General features: G+C 43.7%; 1 long non-coding RNA gene across 1 annotated transcript in view; it reads left to right on the top strand.

The window, feature by feature from the left end:
* The first annotated feature begins 361 nt into the window (after positions 1-361).
* LOC126045519 (uncharacterized) overlaps positions 362-18,593 on the top strand; it is a 31,261-nt gene continuing 13,029 nt past the window's right edge. Inside the window, exons 1-2 of the long non-coding RNA XR_007508105.1 lie at positions 362-459; positions 2,501-2,559. This is a non-coding gene — a long non-coding RNA (uncharacterized LOC126045519). The remainder of the gene's footprint in view (positions 460-2,500; positions 2,560-18,593) is intronic.

Raw genomic sequence — 18,593 nt, 5'->3', positions numbered from 1 at the left:
GAATCGGGAACGGCTCCGTTCTAGAACACCGGGTCGGTGACACCCCGCCGCCCCCCTCGGCGGCGTTCTAGAACCCCGCCCGTCTAGCGCGTGCCGTGGCGTGGCGTGGCGTGGCGCGGCGTGGCGCGGCGCTCCCCCCCACCACCACCCCACCCCCCGCGGCCGCCGCCCGGCGGGGCCCGCCCGGCTCCGCAGTGTAGGGGGCTGCCCCGTCACCTGATCACTGCCGCGCGCGCGCGCGCGCGCTTTCGGGGTGGGGGGTGGGGGGGCGGTTCGCGCGCGCGCGCAAACCGCCCCCCCCCGAGAGCGCGCGCGCGCGCGCGGGGGCGGGGGTGCCCGGTATATACGGCCCCGCCGCCCCCGCCCCTGCCTGCCTCCTGCAGCAGGGGAGGCTGCGAGCCGCTGCCGCGCCGGGCCCCGGCAGGTGGGCGAGCCGCACCGCACCAGGGCTGCTACGGGGTGAGTGCGCGGGTGGCGGGGCGCGGGGCTCCGGCCCCCGCCCCCCCCTTCCTCCCCCCGGTGGGGGGGGGGGGAGGGAGCGGCGCCGCCGCCGCCGTGGGGAAGGTGCCGGGGGGCGGCGGCCGCGGGGGTCTCGCCCAGGCCGTACCTGTTGCGGAGCTCGGGGGGCTGGGGGCGTGGGCGGCGAGGGTGTGAGGAGTTGGGGGTGGCGGCCGGCCGGCCCCGCCGCAGGGGAGTGGAGCGGCTTCGCCCTGCCCGCCCCGGGGCCGCGGTGCCGGCGCGGAGGAGCGCGGGTGGCGGGCCGGGCGGGGCGGCGGGGGGGCGGCAGCCAGCGCCCGGCGACACCTGCACTACGGCAGCCCGCGGGCGCAGCCCCCGGCCCGGCCGGGCTCTTGCCGGAAAGTTTGTAGAACTCCTTAAAACGGGAAGTTGCGTTAAAAAAAAGCAGGCAAGCTCCCGGGGAGCAGGCTCCCGGGGAGCAGGCTCCCGTGCCGCCGCGGCCCGGTGAGGACGCTCGCGCGGAGGCTCGCCTTGGCGACCTTCCCTTCCCTTCCCTGCACCGCTGCGCGCGGGCTGGCGGCGGGCGGTCGCGCGCGCGGTCGCGCTGCCGGAGCGGCGGGGGCGCGTGGCCCGGCCTCAGCCTGCCGGCAGCGGTGCGCTCGGGTGCTGCAGGCGGCAAGTTCGGTCCCCGCGCCGGGCAGGTCTGTACGGGGAAGGGTGGCGAAGGCTCGCCGTCCTGCGACCAGCTGCGGGGGAAAGTGGTTTTGCGATACCTGTGTTGTCGGGGGAGAGGGGGGGCGAGTGAGGGTTTGGGGGGTCGGGTGTTTGGGTGGTGGGCTTTTTTAGTTAAAATCCCCCCCAAACTTCTGCAAGCATCGCCTTCTAGCCGCTCTTTGCCTCGCGAGAATCGAGCAAAAACTACAACTAATTTAATTTTTTTTTTTACATTTTGTTGGGAAATCCAGTACAGGGAAATCACCCCCAACCCTATTCTGCTTGTCGGTGTGTTGGGAAGAGCAGCCGCTCTCCAGGAGCATGCCTTTGCCAGGCAGGTTGTGGGATGCCAGTGCTGCGCTGGCGTGTGCAGGAAGGTTCCAGAACGGCGGTGGTGCCGCCCGTTCCCCCAGCAAGGCGGGCACTGCCCACTCTGCGGGAGCGCCCTGGAGCACCCACCTCTCGCTAGGGACCGTGCAAGAGGAATGAGCAATCAGGCTTCCACGCTGATACATCACATCTCGCTGTAACCTGGGGGGGGAGGGGGGGGGATGACAACGTAAAGCTTCTGCGCTGGGTGCTTGTGATGAGGAGAGCTTGGCTTCCCTCGTGAAGTCGTGGTTCGGTGACCAAGCTGTAGCTCGGTGCAGTCAGTAACAGGGAAGCACCAGAAACACCTTTGCTGTGCTGCTTCTGCTGAAGTGGTTTTGAGAAATCCAGGTTGCTACAACCTGGAAGAGGTTTAAAACGGCAGTAGTTGATGATGCTCCCTTCTAACAAGCCCTCTCCTCCTGCAGTAGAGCACTAGCTCTCTTTGTAGCATAGGCGTTAACATGCTTTATGCAGCAGGATGGGTTCTTTTTGCTTTCTAACAAACTAGCCCAATTATACAAAATCTGCTGAGAGGGGCGACCTACTTGGGGAGAAGAGGCAAAAGAGTGTTTGAGGAGACCTTGATTCCAAACATCACCTCATATGTCCTACTGTTTGCCCTAACTGAGCAGGGTTATTACCTCCTGAAGGTGTGAAATGCATGGTGTAAAGGCTTGCTTTTTTTTTTTCCTTGCTGCTTTAGCAGGAAGGAAATTGTTATTCATGAACATGCATTTCAGGTGTTTCTTAAATGTTCTTGCATTGCAGCTGCAACATCAAGAGGTTAAAATGCCTAGAACGCTTCTCATTATCCTGTCTCTCTCAAACCATATTTAAAATTAGAGCATCATCAGCGAAGTCATAGGTGGGTGGTTCTGGGGAAGTGGGGGATGTTTTATGGTTGAAAGTCGCAAAGCCAACAAATAACATCTTCACAAATACCTGGGTCTTGCAGGTCTTCAACATGGTTGGCATTGCCACAGCTTCCTTCCTGCATGCGGCTCAGTGCAACGTGTAAGTACAAGAGGTGTTCCTATGAATGCTCATGTGTGTGGATTTTGGTAGATTAATGGTTTCTTGCCCCCCTCTTTAAATAGGCGGGTTGATTGTGACAGATGGGGAACGTAGCATATTGCAGATGTTTTTGGTTGGGAGGCATCATGGGTAATATCTGAAAGGCTCTGCCTTTTGTACCAAAAAAAAGTAACTAGGAAAGAATTTGCCTGTATTTGCAGTGCTCGCATCCCAGCACCTATTCCCTGTGAAAGAATGAGATATATTTCAATTAATTTGTGGCAATGTTATGGCCTTTCTTGAGCCATTGAAATGTCAGAAGGTAGGTACCCCAAGAATTTAATTAATACCACTCAACAGTCAATGAATAGATGAAAACCACAAAGCAAAACTAAGGTATGATAACAAATACAGCTTATTTCATGTGAAAATGGTGGTTTTAATGTATTGAGAATATAAACTGTCTTAACCAGCGTGAAACATCTACGTATTAAATGCCTGTTCAGAAGGGGGGAGTTGGCTGCATTTCACCACAGGTTAGAGTAATTGTGGGTTAATAGGATTCTGTCAAATACATGCTGGGAAATATTAGTGTAAGAAGTAATGATTCTTCTTAATATGCCTGCATTTTACCTTGAAAAGAAGTCCATGTTTCTGAAAACTTAGTACTGCATAGATGCCTGATGGCTGTCTGGAAAAAGGTGCTGTAGAGGGGATAAATAATAGATGCTCATAAGATCAGTTTTAGAAATAGAAGTGGGGGGTGAATTGGGCCTTCCACAGTGAAAACTGTGTCCTATCTGCTTATTTTCCCTCAGATACATCAGGCTAAATGATGCTCCATTTTGACTTGTCTTAACATTAATATTATTGTTGGCTAGTCTGTCGGGCTTGCATTTTAGAAGATAGATGAGGGGTACAAATTCTTTTTAATTAAACTGAGTGTACATAGAGAGACCTAGGAGAATGTGATATTACTTGAAATTGTTTCGAAAATGAAAATATCTTCTGTACTTTAGCAGTGTCTTCAGTATTTTCTCACAGTGTGTAGTTGGTATTCAGTGTTAAGTATGGCTGCCTCAAATCAGTCACATAAATAGTGATTAAGTAAATGTGACATTATTTCATGAGAAACTTGTCATTTAATAATCTTTGGTTAAATTCATATGTTTATTGAAAAATCTTATAACTTGGATTTCATAAGTATAAAGTTTTTAACATTCTTTTTGCATACTGTGCATTTGTGTAATAGTGTCCATATATACGCATGGTGCAAAGACAGGAAATCGTATTTACTTCATCTTATTTTAGCCTTTACACTTAATATGTCATACACAGGTAGAGTGAGGTAGATGTGGGGGCTCTGTGTGTAAAAATCCTTGTTCTCAAGATATTTTGGGGAAAAAGAATCGATCAGTATGGGCTTGTCTGTTTTTCTGGGGGGAGTGGGTGCTTTGAAGAAGGGTGAGGTTGTTTGTTTTGGGGTTTTTTCCTGGTAATTCTTAATTTTTAAAGAATTAGTTTCCTACTTCAAGAAACCAGCAAAGGAGGGAGAGATTTGAGACCTTATTGCAGGAAAAGGTCAGTACTATCCTGTTCTTTCATTGTTTCATTCATGGTGTTTTTCTTCCTCGAGTCTGACCTGCCAAAAGATTATTTGGGAGGGGAGGGAAAGAAGAGAGTGTGTCTTTTAAGGTAGATGCCTGTATCGGAGGGGATGCTTAATTAGAAAATTGTAATACAGCCCTACAGCCTAATGGAGTGAGAAGATGACAATTCTCAGCCAGCTGGGTGGGGCACAATGCAGTGCTAACTGTAAGCCTTTTGTCTAATAAAAATGTCTGAAACAAAGTGATTGTATGGTAATCAGCATCCCACTTGACCTTTTTAAAGACAGGAAAACAAAGTTAATTAATGTATCTTTCAGTTGCCACCCGGTATGTCGGGATTTTTGTGCCACGACTTTTGCAGCTTTGGTTCCTATCGCAGCGTGGCTATTCAGAGTTTGAAAGATTATTTGTGAAATAGTGCCTGTTGAAATTATTAAAGCCTCGAGGAGAAGAAAAGACCTTTATACAGCTGCTAAATTACTTTGCCCGACTGTTTTTTAAGGTTTCTTTTCTTGTCAGTACAATGAATTAACTTCACCAGAGTTTCACAGGGTTGCTGGAAAATACAAATCTTGCTGTTCCTAAGCTGTGCTTTAAGTCTCCTGTATTACTGAATAGTTGGAATTACTAGATAATTACAGAAAACCTAGTGCATTATGTGAGTTAAATGTAGGCATTGTTTAAAAACCTTATTTTAATGAGATAAGGCATTCTTAAATGCTTTTGCTAGAAAAGTGAATTTGAGCTTCTTTAAATGCTGAAAATACTGCATGATTATTAAAGAATTTGTAGCATTTCGTAAGCAGGATGCTTGCAAGACACTTATTTTTTTTTTTTAGGCTCTAGAATGTAAAATCAGGTCTAATAATCCCAGGTATGTGTAAGCAGCTATTTAGTTTTGCTAGATTTGAAAATGTATAAATTGTATAGCTTGTGCAAGACTCCAGTAAGCCTGAATCTATTGAAAATTATGTAGTACAAGAGTCTGATTGTTCTGATGCAGAAGATCATCAGTGGGAGGGGAATTTTTTATGGTTGTGAGGTACCTTGGAAATAATAAAACTAATAATTGTGCTGGTTTGTTAGTCCATTAAATGCTTAATTACTTCCTTTGAACACAATTGAGGAGGTTCATTTACAAATTAATACTTGTTTTTAATGCTAGGTGACAGTATCACCACTGAAATGCAGAATTCTCTGTGGTTTACACTTTTTGTAGAGACAAACAGTTTAATTTGCATGTATCGGGGGAAAAAAAATGGTGGCTTCTTATCTCTCGGTGAAGACTGAATAGAAAGCTGATGTGGTGATGTCTTAACACTGGGGCACTGTTTTGCAAGGAAAAATGTATATGCTGAAGTATCATCCTAAAATTAGCCAAACTTTAAAGAGAGCAGTAAGCGTTTTGAGATTCAGTGCCTCTGCTGCACTTAATATCTGAATGTTATAATGGGTGTCTACGTTTTAATAGAACACACTCAGGCTTATGTATTGTATTATAGATAAAATAGGGAATGGGCTAACGAGGGGGAATGTAAGTGCTATCCAGGAACTGATTTTTCTTAAGCTTACTGTAGGATATTTAATGCTAAGATGAAAAAGTATAAATGGTAAACAGTACGTATTTATCATCTGTGCAGTATTGATCTAGATGAAAAGGAAACAAGTGAAAATCAGCATTTTAAATAGAACTTAAAAATGAATCTATAAGACTTTGAAACCTGTAATCAGTGTAAATTGGAGGGGAGGAGAAGGAGGGGATTGGGGGAATGGTTGCATGAGTAGAGCACATGCTCTACTTCAGCTCTGTATAAGGAAGTAGGTATCGTGATGGAGAAGATAAAGTGACCACCTAAATTTATTGGATTCCAAATCAACTAGTAGCACTTGTGAATTATACGGGTATTTCTGCAAATCAGTGTGTTGTCTGTGCTTTGTTGGAGCAGCAGACCTATTTGCAAAGCTGTTTGTCACACTGTCGTTTTTATTATAATAGGGCTTATATGGAAATATTCCTGCAATGCATCTAAAGAAAAGACAAATGGCAGCATTTATAGAAGGTGGCAGATTATACTGCAATGTGTGTGTAGGGAGGAGGGGGTTGGTGTTGTGTCATTGCCCCCATCCCAGCCCCCTTACTAAAGAGGGATTGACATTATTTTGTTTAAATATGGTGCGTGTTACATTGGACTAATGTAAAGATTAACACAATAGGGCCCTTAACCTGGTTAAGGACTCTGGGTCCTGCCCCAAGGTAAATAATGAATATGGTTTTGTTTGCTGAGTGAGTCTTACTGTGTGGAGTCTGTTCTTTTTTCTTTTTAACTGCTTGTCTCGCATATAAGTCAATTAAAATTGGGAGTGTTTTGGGAGAAGTTTGGCCTTTCTAACAAGCCAAGAGACTTGGATTTTGTTGTTTTATTTCAGCTGAAGGGCCTGATCCCATTTTAATATTTTTGTCCTTAAAGAGCAAAAACATTAATTTCAGGATAAAAAAAAAATGGTGACCTTTTTAGCTGATATAAAGGAACGATTGGTCTTGTGGTGTTCGTTTTCTGTAGTGAATGTGGTCCTCAGTAATTCAGCAATATACTGTTAATTTTTGTGTAAATTTGGAATTTAATTTTTCTTAAAGTGCTAGAGGGAAAATCATGAACAAGGAAGGCAGATGAGATAAAATGGTATTTTTTTTCTCACTGGGAAAGACTGCTTTCCCTCCTGAAAAGGTTTAATTTTTCCATCTTCTCTACTAAGGGGTAGCATACAAAGGGGTGCAAGTCTTAGACGATAATGCAGGCTTTATTTGAAAGAGGGTGCAAAGCTGGACCCAAGTTCCTTGGTGTCCTGGTGTGTCACACCTCCCCCCCCCCCCCCCCCCCCCCCCCGTGGACCCTAGCCGGTGAAGGATAGGTCTGTCTGAGTTTTTGGCTGCTCTTTGTTCTGGTGAAAACCAGTGTTCGTCTCGGAAGCTGACAAATAAGAAATAGGTTATTTTAAGGATTTACTGAAGTGTGAGCTTAAATTATAATGCTTCTGAACACAGATCTAGTCTAGATTTAGACTGCAACTGAAAGAAAAGTTGTAAATTATTATTAGTTTGGTTAACTATCAAGGTAATGATGCCAAAGGCAGTTTTGGAGTGTATTGCAGTAAAATGGCTGCCTCCAGTTGTCTTGGCTGTGCTTGCAGCAGCACAAGCTCTGCCCCATGTCCTTCATCTGTGCTGGTTTGTGGTCCCATTAGCCAAGCTGAGAGCCCTTTGCTTTGAGATGCACCTTGCACTTCTTGCATCCTTGAACAGCTCTGTTAGCACAAGCTGAGTTTTTCCACTCAGCTTGCTGGCATGCTATGGACTTTCATCCTGAGCTGCTTGACTCATCAAGACTTCTTAAATATTTGCAAGGTTGACACAGAAAGTGCTGGCGTCACTGCAGCTGAGGAGAACAGTGCTATTGACTGCAGCTGAGGTGAGGCGTGCCCCACTGGTGGTCATATAGTGGCTGTGCATCCCTTTCCCCTTGCATGGTATCCTCCTGAGAGAGGAGGGTCTGCAAAAGACACTGTAAGAGTCTCTTACCACCTGCTTTCCAATTCGGTGTTAGATAACTTACCAGAACAGGGTTACCCTACCCTAAAGAAAGAAAACTCTGTCTAGCAGTTAAGTGACTCATGCTGTGCATGTCACACAGCTGCACAGAGGCGATCGGCAGCCTTGTCATGCCAGAGCAGGTACTAGAGCTTCGACTAGTCTGGTTGCAAGTCACCCTTGAGGGCTTGCAGGTTTACTGGAAGCACGGCGGAAACGCTCTTGGCATGCTGTGGTAGGTATTGTATTGGTGAAGATGCTAGTGGCTGTATCTTAAATATCTGCTGTTGACTGATCGTCAGGTCCAAGTGAGCCAAGGAAGGACCAGACATAAAACTGGACAAAACCCAGGTACTTCCAGTGTGAGTTATGCCCTGATTTCCCCCTGCCCCAGTCCTGGTGTATTACTGGTCCTGAGAGCCACTGAGGATGGGTACAGTCTGAGGAGCTTGGAGCTGGCACTGGCAGGGCAAAGCTTGCTCCCAAACGGGAGGATGATGTTGCAGCTAATTCCAGACATATGGCCTCATCACATCATCTAGTGGTTCTCTAGGCTGAAAAAAAATAAACAACAACAAAAAAAACACAAACCAAAGACAAACAAAAAAAAACCCCACAACATTTTTCTTCAAAGCTTCATCTTTAAAAGTTAGAGGCACTGCCTGGTGACTAAGATTGGAGGATGGATGTACAGGGACTTAAGACAGCTCAATCTGTCACTGATGCCAAGCCTGACCTTGGATGCATAGATAAGCTTCCTTCCAGCATAGCTTTTCCAGCAAAGAATTGGGTGAGGTGGTGGAAATGGCATTTATCGACTTCTTGTGAGCATGCTGTGAGGTCTAATGTTTGTAAAGATGTTTGTGATCCTTTGGGAAGAAGTACAGTGTGCTCCTGGCTGACACTTGTGCTTCATAACCCCCTTTGTAGGGGTGAGGTGGGAAGCATGGTTTGAATCTCCACTCCTCAAAACCTGCTCACTGTGGGCTCCTTCAAAAAAACAGGGACAGCTTTCCTGGATAAAGGGGTAGATCCCTAGAGCATTTGAATGCATTATCCAGCTGGCTGTCAGTATCAGAGCTGCTGAAATGGGGAGTGTACAGGGTTGCATGCAGCCTTCTTTTGGGGAAAGGAAGGTGGATTTTTTCCTTGTTTTGTGTTTTAAGTGAAAGCGATGTCTGCTGGCCAGAGAAGACTGGGAAGAGCTGCATGCTTCATAGCCTGCAAAGGGGGCTTTGATGCTGCTTGGAGCTGAGCAACCAGAGTGTGGATGGGATTTACAGCTGTGAGTGATGTGCCCTCTTCCCTCTGCAGTGTGCTCAGCAGGAAGGCTCTGCATCTGCCTGTGGCTTTCGCCCCTGGACAGCATCACTTGCTGGATTATGGAGGCTGTCATTTATCATCACTGTCTCTGACTGTCAAAGACAGTCCAGTGCTCCTGACAAAGTGGTGGGAGGATTTGGTATGGTTGAGAAATAGCTTGCAGGGTTGTCAGGCTTTTTTTAAGTAGGAAAGTGATTTCCAAGGAAGAAAAAGAGGTTGGGAGGGAGGGAAAGATCCTCAAAGACCTACAGCAACAACTTTACACTTGCACAGAGAATTGAAATTTGCATGAAGAATGAAAAGTGGTATAAATAAGTGTGCCTGAGCACAATTAGAGATGGGGATTATTTAAAAAAAAAGGGGGGGGGGGGGCAGGCAGGAGGGCTTGTATTCAGAAAGGTCAGCAGGTTTAAGATTCCTTCCAGGGAAAGCTGATGGGAGGCAAGTAGAGTTTTCTGGGAGGGAACATGCAGCATATGTCAGAAAAGGGAACTGGTGCGTCACCTGGATGCTGCAGGGGTATTGTTAGGGCTTTGCGAGCACACCAGGTGCAGGGGACCTGGGAGCATGCTTCTTGCCCTCCATGTGCCAGGAGGCTGGTGTCTAAGCTGGACAACAAACAGCCTGTTTGAACGTGCAAAGGTTGAATAGTAATGGTATTAACAGCACATTTGCAATCTAAAAACTAACAAGTCCTGGTACTTGCTAGATCGATTCTGTTCCCATTAAAACATGCTGGTTTTCTGCTTTTGGTTTCAGCAGGTAAAACTACTGCACTGAAAGAGTCACCTCACACTGGATAAACTGCACAGACTTACCATTAGCATCTTCTAGAAAGGTGTTGAGTATTCATGTACCTGTTTATACCGAGAGCTGTGGTGTGCCCTGTGCTGCTTTTTTATTTTAGGGATTGTTACCTTTCATGCAATGTCAGTACTCTGGAGGCCTAGTTTTCCTCCAGATACATTTTCAGCAATATTAAAGTGACTGCATAAAGTCCATTTGTGTAAATCTTGAGCAGGGTTGACAGTTTAAAAGATAATCCAACAGTGTTAGGAAAACGGGTTGGAGTCTCCATGCAAATGCAGCAAACTCTTCCATCAGAAACCAGAGTGCGAAGGATGCATCTGCTGCTCTCTGGTACCCGTACTGCCCCAGTGATACATGCAGGACCTCAGGTCACTACCAGCAGTTGCAGGAGAGCAGCTGCTGACGTTGTGCCATCTGTGTCCATTGTGCGTTAAATCCTTGCAAGGCTTGGCTGAAACATGTGGCAACTTGCAGTGGAGCTAGCCTGCAGAATTGGGGTGCGAGTCCCTCCTCTACTGCACTGCCTTTACCACCAAGGTGCCTTCCTTAAAAGCCACTAGTCTGCTGTCTCTTGGAAAGTGTGTTTGGGGTTTTTCCTATTGACTGTCAGCTCCTGCCTAGTCACATCAGTGTCACATAATCTGCTGCCCACATGTTTCTCAGTTGCCATCCCAGTCTCGATGACTTCCCCTCATGGCTCACCTTGTTGTTCTAACCTGGCTGCTGCTGTGCCTGGAGCAGGTCTGGGTGCTGTCGCAGGCTGGCATCCCTGTGCAATGGTGCTGTGAATTGCAGATTGCGCAAGAACTTGCATCTTCAATGCATCCAGGAGAGGTGCAGATGTAAGCTCAGGCTCCTTAGCAGCAGGGATTTCTGAAAACACATACCCGATAAGCAGCAATGGCAGCAGCAATAGAAAGCTTCAGTAGGTACCTCCACCCACAACCCATTTCAAAATAGTAATGAGAACATTCAGCAGTTGGTAGTCTAATGTGTCTTGGGATATACTGATTTTTTTTTTAAGCTGGCTTTGCTGTTTTTTCAGGAATCATGTGATCAAAAGTTAAAGGGGTTTTATTTCTCTGCAACTCAAAGGTTAAAGTGGCAACAGTGCTCTTTGACACGGGATCTAGCCATAGCCTGAGAGCACCACAGCTTTCCTTTGGTGGTCCATGGCTAGTGGATGATAACGTATCAAATACCAAGGAACAGCTGAACAAAAGCTCTTTTTAAAACAAACAAAAAAAGCCCTATGCCAAACCTCACAGAGGCCATAGCATGTTGGGTGAGGGTTGGAAAGTTCATTAGATGTGTGTGCTGTCAGGGGAACAGAAAAGACTGAGTAAACCCTCTATTCCTGCTTCTGAAAATAATCCAGGCTAAGTCTCAACCAATTCTTTAATTCCACCTGTCCTGAAACTTGGGGGGGGAAAACATAATTCCTGCTGCTTTGATTAGGTCAGAAGGTATAACTTTGATGCCTCAGGAAATGCGGAGGGAAAGGGCTATAAGGATGCCTACAGCTTACCTGCTGTTACGGAGCTATCAAAAATGCAGCCGAGTTCTTGCTACGACCTCGTGAAAAAGTTGGTGAGGGCAGTGTTAGAAGCTGTGGTGTTTAATTGCCTCCAGACTTTGGGGAATAGAAAATTGAGGTGATACAGGAGATGTTTCTGGCAGACAGAAGAACAGGCCGTGGGTTGCTTTGCAGGTACCAGTTCTCGCATTGTCTGCATCTTGCTTTACGTTGCTTGTTTATGTTATAAATAGGTCAATGCAGGAATATGCCTTGTTTATACAAATCTGCAAAAACCACAGCATGCTTCTGGGTGTTGTGTAGCTAACCTACAAGGGGTTTTGTTCTTCTATCTGTTTCTGGAGGGGCCAGGCACCATGTGTGATCTGCGGTGCTAACGGGAATGTAGGTGAGAAGCGAGACCCAGAAGGGCCTTTGCGCAGAGCAGCAGGGGAACCTTTCTGTGGCTCTCGCCCAGACCGAGAGGAGTTTAACCTTGCAAACTCTGAGCTGTCGGAGGATTTGAGGGAGCAAGATGGGGAGTGCACGGTTTGGAAAATCGGCACTAGGAGTTAATGCTGCCTGAGGGTTTTGACCCCACAGGTGGATGCCTGGGGCTGGTGGGAAGAGGAGCCAGCCAAGGGGCTTCCCCTCTTGCTTTTGAATTTGTCTATCTTTTTTTTCTTTCTTCTTTCTCTTGTCTGCCCTCTCATCACAGGATTGATCAGCCCGGTTGTGCCCTCTCCCACAACTGGGCGAGCAGGGTGAGGCACCTTGTCTGCCAGCAGCATCCCAAGGGGGGCACGGGTAGCAGGGCTGCAGCAGGGTCACCAAGGCATCCCGGCCTGGGGACTCCCCACCCTGCGGGAAACGCATCTGTGCCTGCAGCCCATCTCCCTCCCTTAAAAACAAACTCGCAGGGTATTCAATAAAAGGTGAAACCCAACGTAGTAATTCCAGAGAATGGCTAATATTTTATTACTGGGAAGAAATTGTCTCTCCCTGTGAGTAGGAAAAAGGAAAATGTGAGAAAGAGGGTGTTCTGTAGGGACGACAGGGTGTGGCTCAAGCATCGGTAACAAATGCTTGAAGGAAAAAAAAATGCTCTTTGTTCTGCAGTCAGGTGGGTTGACAACTATTCTCACACATTCCTGGCATGCATAGCACCGAATGCAATTAAAAGATCGGGGAAGGCTTGACATACTGAAACTGCTGCAAATGCAGCAAGCAAAGAGATTCAGCCTAGATTCTGCTGCCTTTTTTTTTTTTTTTTAGTTTTTAAACAATTAAGTTCCAAAGCTTGTCAGTATCAAAATTAGCATATTTGTGTTTCATGCAGCTGCATTGTTTTAATATCAATGTTTTGTGTGTTTAATGCTTCAGATGGTAAGTTAAAGCTCTCTAGCACCAAAATTTTTACTGGCCTATATGTGACTAGAATTGGACCAAAGTGTGTGTTAAAGTGTATTAAAAATGTGTATATCCATATACGCATGCAGTATAGCAAATTGACTCATAATGACTGTATTGCTAATAGGAAAATAATTTCCAAGTTATTCCTTTTACACTACCCTGTTTTGTTTGGCAGGTTTAGTAACACTTTTTAAAAAAAAAAAAACATGGAAAATAAAAATATATTCACAGTTGCTTTTAGATTGCTACAGGCTAAAGCAGTATCTTGAGCTTAAAAAAAACTATTATCTTTTTTTAATGCTTTGTTCATTCTGCTGTAAATTGGTTTGAGTAAGTGACTAAAATGTTGCTGTCTTTTTTTTTTTTTCCCCTAAGCATTGGAGCTAAAACTTGGTCTCATTGCAGTTGAATCCTTGTGTAAGTGAAATACTATGAACTTGTTTGTAGACAAGCAAGCGGGAATGAAGGTATAAAGCAATGAAAAGAAGGTATGGCCAATATACATCTCTCTTCCCATTTCATGTAAATCCTTTTAAGTTAGGGGTCAGGAATTTGGATGGTTACTTATTTTGTGTGTCTGTATAAATACAAGTATATCTTCATATGTTCTAAAAATGTCTTATTTCTTTTTCTGGAAGGAAGAGAAATCTACTCGCAAATTTACATCTTGTGACATTTCCTTACAACTGCATGCTGGCGTATGTACTGCTAGAGGCCAGCCCATCATTTCTTGGTAAAAAGAACCTTTCAGCTCGGTTACCTCCTGTAGAGAGCTAATTTTCCAGCAGTCAGGCTTGATCTGGATAAATAATTAGAGAGCACGAGAGAGATGAAGATGATCACATCAGCGCTGTCTGTAATTCAGTTAATACAGCCAGACCCTGTGATTTCACGTCTGCAGCGTACTTGCGTGGTCTCAAAAGCTGCAGAGGCAAGCAAGCAACAAAGCCAATCGGTTACATTTGTCTTGGAAGAATTAGCGGCACTTTTCATTCATTTGTCGAAAGCCAGCAAACAGCTGCAGCATGCATCTGCAGCACGAGAAGGTGATTCTTGACACGTTCGCTCTCTCCCCCCCCCCATCCCCCCGTATGCAAAAATTTCATCACGCAATTAATGCTGGGGTATTGCCATCCTTAAGGATAGCTTTTTTCTTTGTGGTTTGAGACGTTGCAGTGCTTTTTATATTTGAGTTAAAATTGGTATCTTGTACAGTGGAGTGAAAACTGACTAGGTGAAGCCTACCATTTTGGCATTTCTTGATTATTTTATTTTTAAATAGCTGGTCAAAATTATCTGATAGCAATACTAAACTGCAGAGATGATGTGCCTGGTTCCTTCGTAAGCGGTAGCATTTCACATGACTTAATATCAGTGGAAGAGATCTGGTTAAAGCAAACTACATTCTCATTAAGTCTTTGAGGATATGTTCATTCTTGATGCAGATTTGTTTCTCCTGTGTATGGTGCTATAAAGGGGTTAAAAATACATCTTTGGTTCACTTTATTCCCAGTGGTAGCTCCATCGCATTTATACATGGATCAGATTAAAATAGGTCAATATCTTCTGTGGAAGGTCTTTTGACACTTTGGTGCATGACTGCAGTACACCTACCTTGAGGATGAATGGGCCCGGAGGAAATCCATGCATTAACAAAAACACAGCCTAGGGATACTTTAGGATCACATTCCTTTATTCATCATCTAAATCAAAGGCTTGACAGAGGATGCTTTGTCATCAAGTCAGTCTAAATAATACTTTTTAAGGTGACAGATAAGTTCTGCTGAAGAAATAAAACCGTGTATTTAGATAGGCAAGAAACATCTGAATGGTGTGGGTTTATTCTGTTCTAGAGCATATATGTATATGCTCTAGCTGAAATTTTTCAGAACGTTATTAAAAAGAAAAGTGTGTATTCAGGAATTGCCTTATGGCAGGAAGTCTTTGTCTGCCTGTTTGCTTTATTGCAGTTGTTTACTGCCTTGAATTGATTTTCTCTACCAAATCAGTATATTGAGGATGGCTGAGGAAGGCAGGATGGAGGGGGGGGTGCAGTTTTGCAGTTAGCAGGACCAAGAAGCTGTTTGCTGCCTCATGGTGTGTAGGGTTTTTTCTTTTTTTAAAAAAAACAAACCAAAACAACAAAAAAAACCCCTTGGAATTTCCATATTATAAAGAGGAAGAGGCTTCTTTTCGATATAATGGTGCCATTAACATCTATTAATAATGCAGACAGGGTAAGTAGCTGGAGTTGGAGCTCCCTGGGGGCCTCGTAAAACAGATGTGCACTATATCTTCGTGGATTTGATAGCTGCTGGGGTCGAGGGGGTCGCTGTGGTTCCCGTTTATTTCCTCTGGCAGCGGTTTTCTAATTTAAGCACCTCTGTCTCCTGGCTACAGTTGCCTGCTGTGATGTGGAGGGGGTGTTCGTGCATTGTCATGCCTGCTGCCGGAAAAAGGGGCACAAGCAGAGTCGCCCCTGCCTCGGTGCTGCCTGCTGCCTTGCTCACTCTCAGCGCTGTCTTCTCAGATGCGTTTTCTGTTCAAGGTGATGGAACTGGGCTCTTCTGTTGATTTTTTTTTTTTAATATTCCTCCCCCACCCCTCCCACCCCTGAAATTAAGGTAAGCATTTCTTCCTCCTCGCAGCTGCAAATTTATTGTTTGGGGGTTTTGTTTGTTTTTTGTTTGTTTTTTTTTTTTTTTTTGCATGGGAAGGAAGAAATATTTCAGCTTGCAAGAGCATGTAGTCTACCACTTGAGGTGAGGTCTAGCCCCTGGTGGGAAATGTAGTTGCTGTATCCCCTTTTTCAAGATTATGCTTCTCAGTTTTAATTTAATATATTCATGGTGCTGCCTCTGAATAGATAGCACTGCATGTTCTTTCTATAGCTGTCTGCGTTTAACTTGGAGAGGGTGGGCTATGCTGGAAGGAGTTAAAATATAGAATAAAAAATGAAATTTCTTTAATTGCAGATGACTGCAGAAGTAGTGATAATATATTAGTGGTCATAGCGTGTGGCAGAAAGACTTTATAATCAGTACCATATCAGATGTATTCACATCATACAGGTTTAGGATTGCCTTCAGTCAAATATGGGATGTGAACATCTGTCCCTGTGTGCACTTGTATTGCAATATAGTCTTGCTGTATGTGTGTAAATGTAGAGGTATGCACTTTTGCTAGCTTGTCACAGATGTGAGGGAGGAAAAAAATCCTGGTGTCAGGTCCAGATCCTTTTCAGCTGCTTCCACCAGCCATGTGTTACAGTTAAAAGTTAGAAATGTGCGGAAAGGTAATGTAACTCCTTGGAAAGGAACAGACAGAACAGTTACTTTTCCACCTCTTTTATTCCTCCATTACTATGTATGCAAGTGACCATTAGTCTCTCACTGCAAGGAATACTGTATTATATAGGCAAACATAATTTCTGCTGTATATCCTACAGTAATACCCTCAGCTGAGAATCAGGTTGCATCTGCCTTTTCAGAAAGATAAAGATACATCAGAAGGAAGCAACAGAGGCACGAGCAGGGTTTTTTGGAAGTGCTGTGTAAGCCAGTCTATGGGATTTCGGCAGGGAGCCTGCAGAATAGGGTGGATGGACCTTACTCCTCCCCAAAATTCATTGAGAACTTAAAAAAAATTGCATCTGACTTATTACACGCTTAAAAACACTTGCAGTACGGCTTGCTTTCTATATACTGAGACACTGTGTATTAGCTTGCCTGTCCTTGTGAATGCACACTGACATACCAGTCATTTCACTTAAAATGGTACTGTGTGATTGCTACCAGACGGTTATTAAATTGGAGTGTGAATGAACATGTTAATAACTTGACTACCTGTCATATTTTAAAAGCATAAATATTTATAACATTTGTTCCTCAAATGTTTTCTTTCTCTAATAGTGTCCAAATCCAAAATATGTAAATTAAATAATAAATTTTTTTATGCAAAACTTGGAGGAAAAAAGACTCAAAAGCAAAACTACACTTTTGTGTAAAAGTTTGTTATTCTTCTCTTTTATTAGATCCAGGCTATACTTGCAGATAGTTGTCTTTATTAATATATTGATTGTTCCTCTTATCTTTCTGATAGAATTCCAGTGTAATACTAATATGTTAGACTTCAAATATATATGTGCAGATTTTACAAAACATCTAAATTGGGTATTTAAATATGTGTAACTTTAAAATGAGCACATTTGCAAATAACTTTTAAAAATAGAGCCATTTTTCTTGGGAAAACTTGCTGTCTGTTACTTCTGGTAATTTTGGTTGCTGAATAATACAGAACATTTGCCCCCTCATTACAGAAGAGGTCAATAAGGCTCATAACTGACAGGTTCAAAAGAACAATAAAATACCATGTGTTTTTAATCGGATACTTGAGTCAATGTTTTTTATTGATATTTTGCTAACTTAGTCTGTTTGGTAAATTCTGTTATGCATTTATACAATATTTTTTCAGCCCTTTTTTTATGAAATCAGTATGTGAAGCTATGACTGCTGTTAGTGCTTAATGATTCCTTTTCTCCTGGCTCTATAAAAATAATCCCTTCAGAATTAATTGAAGACCTAAACATTAAACAGCATAAGGAGAGATTGTAGGACCAAGCTGTATGTTTTGTGGTTTGCTTATTTGTTAAAACAAACCCACCAAACCTGAAACGTTTGGGTTTTTTTTTTCGTTTGTGGCATCAGTTGCTTATTTGGGCCCCCTTTTGGATTATCAGTAGCAAATTTTACATTCAAAATGCAGTTGATATGTGTAGTATTTGGTGGTTTAATATTTAATGACTGATTATGATTGAGATTATAAATAATTCTTCTTTGACCTGGTAGGAGTTTCTCTGTGAAATGAAGACAGACTGTGGATTTTGCAGTGTTGGTGTATATTTTAGTGTACGTTTTCCCCTTACTCTTCCGTGAGGGGAGAATACATGCATAGATACAATCAGTAATAGGAAACAGTAATTTTAATGACTTTTATACTATGTTTGTCCTCTGGATCATCAAACCATTTTTGTTAAGGTAGGATAATAAATAAAGCTAGAAGCCAAATTGTCCACTTAAGGAACTTGGTTAAATGTAAGAATACATTGCTAGAAGTCAGGCTTCCGCATTCTTTGGGAAACAAAGGAAAGATCCTCTTTCCTTTGTTAATGGTATTTATCATCTTTAACTCATTAGTTGCTGAAGGCAGAGATGAAATGTTGGAGGGATTAGAGATGATCCATTGATAAAATTTACATAGGTTCTTGGAGGAATGCCTGTGTGCTGGTATTTTGCAGATAAAATACACGCGAAAATACATAAGCTGCAGGCACTGCTCCTCCTTAAATAACACCAAATTTTTATCCTGTGTCGATGTGTGTGTTTAATGCTTTCTAAATAAAGAACAACAATTGCAGAATTCCTTTTTATCTAAACTTTGGGTGTGCCCTTGTGTAAAATGGAAATGCTTTGTGAGGCATCCATGAGAAGGGAACAAAGTAGAAGGTAATATGGGGCTGCTTTATATGACAAGCTGTGATTTGGTCTCTTCTGGAAATACATCATTGTAATTTTGTCTGAGCAGTCTTAATTTTTTGAAAAGTTAACCTTTTTTAAGTGATCATCTGCAAAGCAGGATCAATTATGGGTTGACACACAGCAGTATATAAAAATACATAAATGTATATGTATTTTTCTTTTAAAATTATCTTTTTTCCTCTTTATTTACATGTTGAGGGAAATAATGTCCAAAATGTTAGGAATATTTTTTCCTTTAG

This window comes from Accipiter gentilis, chromosome 14, assembly GCF_929443795.1.
Source record: "Accipiter gentilis chromosome 14, bAccGen1.1, whole genome shotgun sequence".
NCBI lineage: Eukaryota > Metazoa > Chordata > Aves > Accipitriformes > Accipitridae > Astur > Astur gentilis.
Note: the sequence above shows the minus strand (reverse complement) of the source record. Positions and strands in the feature narration are given on the sequence as shown.